The 8,483-nt window shown below is 44.3% G+C and overlaps 1 protein-coding gene across 10 annotated transcripts in view; it reads left to right on the top strand.

The window, feature by feature from the left end:
- Positions 1–2,277: 2,277 nt before the first annotated feature.
- MTM1 (myotubularin 1) overlaps positions 2,278–8,483 on the top strand; it is a 41,967-nt gene continuing 35,761 nt past the window's right edge. For 5 of the 10 annotated variants that reach the window (XM_064426919.1, XM_064426911.1, XM_064426920.1 and 2 more), the window contains exons 1-2: positions 2,278–2,390; positions 4,552–4,701. The gene's annotated coding sequence lies outside the window, so the exon portion shown is untranslated. Of the gene's footprint in view, positions 2,480–3,879; positions 4,021–4,551; positions 4,702–8,483 lie in introns of those variants that run through there. The other 5 variants (XM_064426912.1, XM_064426914.1, XM_064426915.1 and 2 more) reach the window with 5 other exon arrangements.

Raw genomic sequence — 8,483 nt, 5'->3', positions numbered from 1 at the left:
CAAAAATGTGCCAGTAGCTGTCTTAGAAATGTTGGAGGAAAAAAGGGACAGGTCAGTCACTGAACAAGGGTGAGTATTTCACTTGACAGATTCAGGTGGAATAATAGTTGTGATCATTAAAGGTCATATGAGCAAGAGGCTGTTTGAGACTTCGTCGTCTGAAAGAAATGCAAAGGGCATAAGCCAGGTTGGAAAAAATCTAGGACAAAACTGATGGAAATAAATTTATGAGAACATTTGGGAGAGCACTTTTAGTGATCTGAGTCATGAAGTGTCAGAAATGAGTTCTAGTTCTCATGATGACAGAAAAACCTTTAAAATGGGATTTGAATGAAACCTTGAAAGAATGATCAAGTAAAGGACCCTCTGTGTGTACACACAAATGTGTGTAGACCTATACATACATACATACATATATATATATACACACCATGCTGGAATACATCAAAGCAAGACTTCAAAACTGCATCCGTGGATTTTTAAGCTAATCTTTGCTGAGAGGATAATGCCAGAGGCAAAGGTATATCATACCAGAAGACAGCAGACAAGACTGCTTGTGTGAGGGAGGTGAACATTTCATCTCCTTTTGCTCACTGCTTACTCCTGCTGCTTATTAATATAAAACACACAGTTCCATGCTTGTTGTAAGAAAATATTTTTCACTCCAGAAACATTTTTTTTTTCCTGTCATAAGAGGCAGTAACCTAGTTCCCTTGTGTTTTTCTGGTTTTGATTTTCTAAAGTTTTTGGAATTCCAGACGTAAATTGTTGATAATAAAGGTGACACCTAAAAGTAATGCATAAAATTATTGTTAAAATTACTGTCTTGTGGCTTCTTCTGAAAGTACTTCTTGCCTGGTACAAATGCATGGTTCACCTGAAAGAGCCTTTAGGTCAGAGTCAGCTCTTCAGATGTTGCGGTGGATGTTCTAAGTGTGGGGACACGAGGCTTGAGTCCATTTTTCAGAAGGCTGATTTATTATGTTATATATTATACTAAAATACTACATTAAAACTATACTAAAAGAACAGAGAGAGAAGAATGATCAGAAGGCTACAAAGAACAAGAATAGAAAAGAATAGAATGTATGACAAAATCCTGTGACTGCTCACAGCCTTGGCACAGGTGGCTGTGATTGGTCATCAATTGAAAACAATCCACATGGACCAGTGGAAGATGCACCTGTTGCATTCCACCGCAGCAGAGAGTTATTGTTTACATTTCTTTCCTGAGGCCTTCAGCTCTCAGGAAAGGAAAAATCTTAGGAAGAAATCTTCCATAAAATATCATAGCTACATTCATAGAGAAGAAATAATTGCCAAAATGAAACTGGATGAAGAGTTTTCCAAGAAGACATGGAAAAGCAGAGGTGGTATGATATCTTTGATATAGTTGTTGGTACGATGCTCATGAACTGGCAGGGGATGATCTTCATCCAGAGGAGCCAGAGCCAGCGCTGGCCCTGCCCAGGTGTGGGGGGAGCACTGCCGGGTCTGTGAGGGCTGCTTAAACTGGTATGGAGCTCCTAACTGCTCACAAAGGAGCCCAAGTTACTTTTTGTATTATTATTTTTTAAAATCTTTTATTTGATCAGCTCTTCTGTGGTATCCAGTCCTGCAAACAGGGAGGAATTGTCCTTCCACTGATGGGGGATGAAGTTAGAGTTGGCCACACCACTGAAGAAGCTGGACATTGCTGTTTTGTAGCTCAAAAATATGCTTTATGACATCAAAAGGGCTTGGCAATATCATAAACCCCCTTTCTGACAGTAGAGACCATCAGGCCACAGAGAGCGCCCCGATCTCCGCCCTGCCCTCCAGACACGTGCAGCTCCTCCTGTACGGGGCCAACAGGCCACTTTAGGGCCAATTTTTATTTAATTTTAATTTTACGTGAATGACACCCCTGCCATTTGCATCACCAATTATTTTACTTCCTTTAGCATAGTGTTTATTCTTGTCTTTTTATTAGAGTGTTCATTGGTGTCCAGTGATCATCCAGAAGGCCTGGGGTGTGCGATCACTCCATCAGCACGATCCGTTTCACACTGGCCGCACGTCCCTTCCCTCCCCTCCCTTTTCCCCCGGCGTTTCCTTCGGGGCCGCTCTGCGGGGCGGGGACAGCGATGGCCACAGCCCGAGCGCCTCAGGGCGCCATTGAGCCCGGCCCGCCCTCACGGCCTGAGGGGCCGCTCCCGCCCCGCCCCAAGATGTGACAGCCCCGGGCCCGCCCCTCCTCGGAGCCCCGCCCCGTTCCTCACAGCCCCGCCCCGTTCCCACAGCCCCGCCCCTCGGCCGCAGCTCCCGGCGGCCCCCGCGGTGTGGGAGGGGCGCGGCCCCGTCACGTGAGCGCGGCGTTCGGGCCCGCGGCGGCGGCACGGGAAGGGCCGGTGAGTGCCGGGGAGGGACTGGGGAGCGCCACCGGGGCTGGGAGAGCCGGTATGGGGCTGCTGTGTGTCACTGGGGCTCGGGAGTGCCGGTGAGGGGCCGGGGGGTGTTACTGGGGCCCGGGAGTGCCGGTGCGGGAGCGCTGCTGTCGTTGTGGCCCGGCTGTGCCGGTGCGGGTCTGCTGTGTGCTACTGGGGCCGGTGCGGGGCCGGGCAGTGCCGGTGCGGCAGCCCGGCTTTGCGGGAGCTGTGTGTCGTTGGAGCGTCGGTGCGGGGCCCGGCGGTGTCGGTGGGTCCGGGCGGTGTCTGTCGGTGGGTCCGGGCGGTGTCTGTCGGTGGGTCCGGGCGGTGTCTGTCCGTGGGTCCGGGCGGTGTCTGTCCGTGGGTCCGGGCGGTGTCTGTCGGTGGGTCCGGGCGGTGTCTGTCGGTGGGTCCGGGCGGTGTCTGTCGGTGGGTCCGGGCGGTGTCTGTCGGTGGGTCCGGGCGGTGTCTGTCCGTGGGTCCGGGCGGTGTCTGTCCGTGGGTCCGGGCGGTGCCCATGGCTCTGGGCAGTGTCCGTGGGGCGCAGCGGCTGGCGGGGCTCGGTTGCCCGGGCTCTTTGTGGCCGCTCGGCTCCGGCTCTCCCGATTCCCACCCCGGTGTGCAGCATCCACCCGGGAGCGAGACCTTGCTGAAGTGTGGCTCAGCAGAGACACCTCTGAAGTGTAATTTGTACCTTTCCTGTTCGGTCCTCTCCGTGATGTGAAAATATCCCGAGTGCTCTTGATTCGCTTTCAGACCTTTAAGCCGCTGTAGTGTTCATTTCTGACTGGCTTAAATTTTGTTCTGAGGCATGTGACTTATTTCAGTGTTCACGACTGAAAAGCTGAAACCTTCCATTTCAGAGGAAACTTTTAGTTGATTTAAAGCAAGAAATTATTCTTGAAGATAACAGATCTTCTACTTGCTGGTTTTTGTGTTGTGGCAGTCAAAAGGCATGTTTTCTGCTTTCTGTGGGTGGTGGATTTTGCTTTGTTGGTGTGGACTTTCTTCAGATTTGTGTGTTTTAAGAGCATAAGAAGGGTGTTAGCTTTTTTCACAGAAAACCCCATTTTTCTTAGTGCTATAAAAGCAGCATAGGCAAACTCAGTGTTAAAATTGTGAGAATGTTTTGTTGTGGGTCTGTAGATTGGGTTGCCACAATAGGCACTGACAAAAACTGGATGTTTAAAAAGTAGCTTGGCTCCATGGCACAGCTCCTTTTCTGGGGCAGGAATTGTGCCCGTTGCTTGCTAGTGGTCATACATCTGTTTATCATTAGCCATATTCAGAGGACCAGGTATCTGATGGTACAGGAATGGTATGATGTGAAACCAGAACCTCTTCCTTGCTACAGTTTTCTTTTTGAAGTTAATTTGTATTTAAGTGGTTAGAAAGGTTAGGCTGTACATTTATTAACAGAGTCTCAACACACGGAATTTCTGGCGCTGTGTGTGACTTCATTGTGTGGCAGGTGTCCCAGGAGATGAGCTACAGAGCTGCTTTCAGTAAAATGTAGAATTCTCCCTGTTTGCACTGTTTATCAATCTGTGCTTGGTCAGAAGGAAACTTGCAGAAAACACTCACTGAAGACATGGGCATGTAGCATCTCAAGGTAGATCAAACCCTGTGCTATTGTGTTCTGTATGTAGAGTTACAGAGTTAATTACCAACAGTTAATTTAGACTGCACAACTGATTTAATGAGAAGTAACTGTAAAACTGTAGGCATTGTGTGAGTTGTTTCAAAGGACACAAAATACTAGTTTCTTTAAGAATTTGAATCGGGTAGAAAGAAGTTTTTTGTTTCATGGTCTATTGCTTCTGACTTTGCCAAGTTACAGAGCTTTTCATATGAAAGTCATTCCTAAGTGTGTTTGGGAAAGGAAACTGATTAGCAACATTTTAAAACCAGTTCTTAAGAGTGTTAGAAGAGAAAGTTCTCAATTCCACCTACTTGATGCCAAGCCTCCTGACATAAGGTAGCACATAAAAAGAACTAGTAGTGTTTGTTTCCTTTCTCCAGATTGTTTTTGATAGCAGCTATTCTGGGATTTTGCTTCCTTTCTGAAGTTTTCAAAAGTAATGTCAATTGAAATTTTCTGGCAGTGCTAACAATGTCTTCCTACCTGTTCCATTCCTGTTAGGGGCCAGCTACAGCACAAAACTCAAATGTTGTTGTAAAGTTGAAGGAATGAACACAAGTTTCCTGACACCTGACACTGAAGTGGGCATCTGTTTTATACAACTGAAATGACTGGTTGAAGCTGGAGACTTCTGAGCAAGAGAGAACAAAAGTAAGTGCCTTTTAGCAGACTCTAGTACACTTCTGTGTGATTTTCCCCAACTATATCTAAGTAACTCATGTGTGATGTTATTGCATGTAGAGACTGGAAAGGCTGTACAGCAGAGACTGGGATGTCACTGGCCCCATCAGTGTGGGAAGTGTCTGAGTTTCTGTGCCCAGCAAAGACCCTGCCTGCTGCTTGAAAGAGAGCACCTCCAGAAGTGTGGTGCTGCCCTGTGAGTGACTTAGGCAGGGTAGTCCCAATGTCTCCTTTCTTAGGGATGGAACCCAGCAATGATTTGTAAATGGCTTTGTCGTAGTCTATGAAATCATAGTCCACTTAGTCTGCTTTTTAAAGTACACCAGCTCAGAATGGTACTTTTTCCTTGGCATTATATGTATTCATGTAGTGGAAGATGGAGCTAAACAGCAGATGGAAGAGGATGAGTGATGGGTTGTACATGTTCCTAAAGGAAAGTTGGGAGGAAGGTAGGGGGATGTAGTTTTAACTGTTACAGTGTCATTTTTGAATACAGTATATCATTGCATTATAGATGCAATTTTCATCTCTCCTGTGGAATCATCACTTAAATCTTTAGCAACAGAACTACAGTGGCCTAAGGGGATGTCTTTCAAGAAGAATGAGCAGAGAGCAACTGAAGGCTTTCTTAATAGGAAACTGGGAAGCTGTGTTTGCTGTCCCATAGGCTTTCCTGTCAACTGCATCAGCTTCTGACAATGTGGGAGGTATGCATTCCCTGCAGGGGATGCAGAGCAGTGAAAATAGACTGGGTGGGTTTAGAAAGCCACGGATCAGCCTTCAGGCATAGTTTTCTTACAGATGTAATGTTGATTCTAGAAGTAATCTGACAAATGCTTCCTTAAAAAACCTACTCACTTCTGTCACATCACCTAATCTAGGTAGATTTAGCTGTTGGAGGGAAAACCACTGCTTGCTTTGATCCACTCACAGGACTGAACTTCCACTCTAGAACTCAGCTAGCAGAATAAATATTAAGAAGCAGTCCAGGAAAAAAGATAATCATGGCAAGAGAAAGGTTGTACACATAGAACAAATACAAGATTGGAAATAAGTGAGTACAAGTGGACAGAACTGATTGTTAGCATAAATTGTAAGAAATAGAACAATTGCTGGTAAGCAGGCCTTAGAAAATAATTATATGTATTACTACTAAAGAATGTGTTGCTTTTATTTGCAACACAAAAATGATCTAACTATCAGATCCATGATGGCATGTGTTCTACTCTATCACCTCTCTTTGTGAGAGGACTTACGGTTCTCTTAAAAGAGTAATGTTACAGATCTTTAGTTAGGTCTTCTTGAAAGTCGTGATTTACTTTGAAAATAGGGTGGGAGTTAATTTTCACGTTAAAACAGTAAAACAAAAAATTTCAAAAACAGACAGGAGAAATATCAATCAAGACAGAACTGAGATTTTTTTTTTTACTTCCTCCAGCTATTCTTTATTCAATACCTGCATTCCATGTACAGGCTACAAGAGTTTTTTCTTTTTAAGAACTTATACATAGAAGTGCGTAGAATCTGGTGGCACTGAGAACTTTTCTGCCAAATTTTCTGCCAAGTCTTTTCTTTTGCTGCCGTTTGTAGATTTCCATTGTCAGGATAACCAGTTTTTGTTAGTGCGAGATCTTCCTTCTGGTGTCTTAAAAACTCCCTGCTGTAGTGAGCCTGTGAAAGGTTCACCATAGCAGGGAGTGGGCAGGCAGCTGACACACTTGTAATTGGTTTGGTGATTTAGTAGTCACTTGACTGTTGTGAATTTTGTTTGTTTGTATTTGTTTGTGTTGAATCCTTTGGGGACAATGACTTGACCTGTCAAATGCAGGGCTCATTAGAGAACAAGAGGATGCTTTTTCTGGGAGAGGGAGCGTTTCTGGCTCTTCACAAACAAATTCAGCAGTCTGTGTTGAGTTGTGCAGCTGCTGTACAGTCTAGCAGAGAATTGGCAACAATTCTGAAGTGCATTTTTCTTAGGATGGGAAGCCTGATGTAGAATTGGTGCTGAACAAACAGCTTCAGAGTGAAAGAGTTTTTGTGATACTGTTTTTGTAGGATACAGGTTTTTTAATATAGTGATTATTGATGAATTTGATTTAACTGACTTGGAAACCTCGGTGCAGAAGGGCAGATAGATTCTGCATGGACAGTATTCCATTGAGGCTTGCACTGTTGGCTTGCTTTGTGTGTTCTGGTTCCATCTTGATTTGATAAGGCTTTCAAAAAGACTTGTAAGCTCATATGGCTTCCCTGGAAATGTAGATTTAGTAAGTACATGTGAATAGGGAATATTATTTAGACACTAAGGGAGAAAACCCACTAGTGGCATAATCCAGTCTCAGATCAGTAGAATCACGAGGACCATTTGAGGGAAGCTGAGGGCTGTGACCTCCATTACTAAGAGGTTATGCTTGGAAGGGTTTTAGACCCTGTAGCAGTGATGGTAAAGCAGAAACAGGAGGTTCTGTGATCTACCAATTGAGATAAGAGAGCACAAACAACATCATTATGGTTAATGATCTTGGACTGGAAGATCTCTCCTGTGAAGACAGGCTGAGGGTTGGGGATGTTCAGCCTGGAGAAGAGAAGATTCCAGGAAGACCTTATAGCACTTTCCAGTACCTAAAGGGAGTCCAAATGAAAGATGGGCACAAGGTTTTTATCAGGCCCTATTTTGACAGGACACAGGTGATGATTTAATGTAAGAGATGGTGAATTTAGGCTAGTTAAAGGAAAAAGCTTTTCATGAGGATGGTGAAACACTGTCACAGGTTGCTCAGAGAGGATGCCTCATCCCTGGAAACATTTGAGGTGAGGTTGGACAGGGCTCTGAGCGACCTGATCTACTTAAAGATGCCCCTGCTCATTGCAGGGGGGTTGGACCAGGTGACTTAGGGAGGTCCCTTCCACCCCAAGTAGTTTTGCTTCTAAATTTCCCCTGCACTGGTGTCTTTCACTATTGCAGGAAATTGTTGTTGGGTTTCTGTCCTTTGGAAATATATATCAACAAGTATTTCTCTGGGGTTTTAGCTGTTTGCATATTTTAACTTCTTTGTAATTGGAATGCTCTGCTTTATGCTACTTCTTTTTTCTTTTTTTTTGTAGCATTGTAACTTTGGAGACTTCTGCTACCTTATCTTTGTTTCTGAGTATAGTTCCTTTGTGCTAAAATACAGCTGGCTAAATGAGCTTGAAAGAGATGTATTTATTTCTGTAGACTTGGTTAGTTGGTTGTGGCACTGTTGTCTTACTGTGTTTCATTTGGTTTTGTTGGTGCTGTTTGGTTAGGGTCAGCTGATGTCTGGGAAACTGCCTTCAGTGCCTTACATCATTCTTGTGTCTGGTTTTGTACCCCTGTATGTCTTTATATCTTACCCTAAAATTTTATTAAGCTTTAGTGAATAATGAATGTCTACTCTTGACTTCATTGGATTAAATATGTATTTACTAGTGTTAACATGCTGGTGCTTACTTTGGTGACTGATAACTTAGATGCTGCTGTTAGCTTGACACTTCAGGACTGCTGCTTTTCCATATATATTTTGTAAAGGACTAATGTTCTTTTCTGCTTAATACTTAGAGTGAAATACTTTTGTTTGCCTTTTTCCTTCGTGATTGTCCTAGCTTAACTTTGATACTGTCTTAGAAATTCCTAGAGTTCTGCACTATTCTGCATGTTATTTCTGAAATCCTGCCTATTATGTGTTATCTCATCTGTGCAGTTATGGTTCTGACACACATGCCTTTGGTTT

Source organism: Passer domesticus, chromosome 7 (assembly GCF_036417665.1).
Source record: "Passer domesticus isolate bPasDom1 chromosome 7, bPasDom1.hap1, whole genome shotgun sequence".
Lineage (NCBI taxonomy): Eukaryota > Metazoa > Chordata > Aves > Passeriformes > Passeridae > Passer > Passer domesticus.
This window is presented reverse-complemented; position numbering and strand designations above follow the sequence as displayed.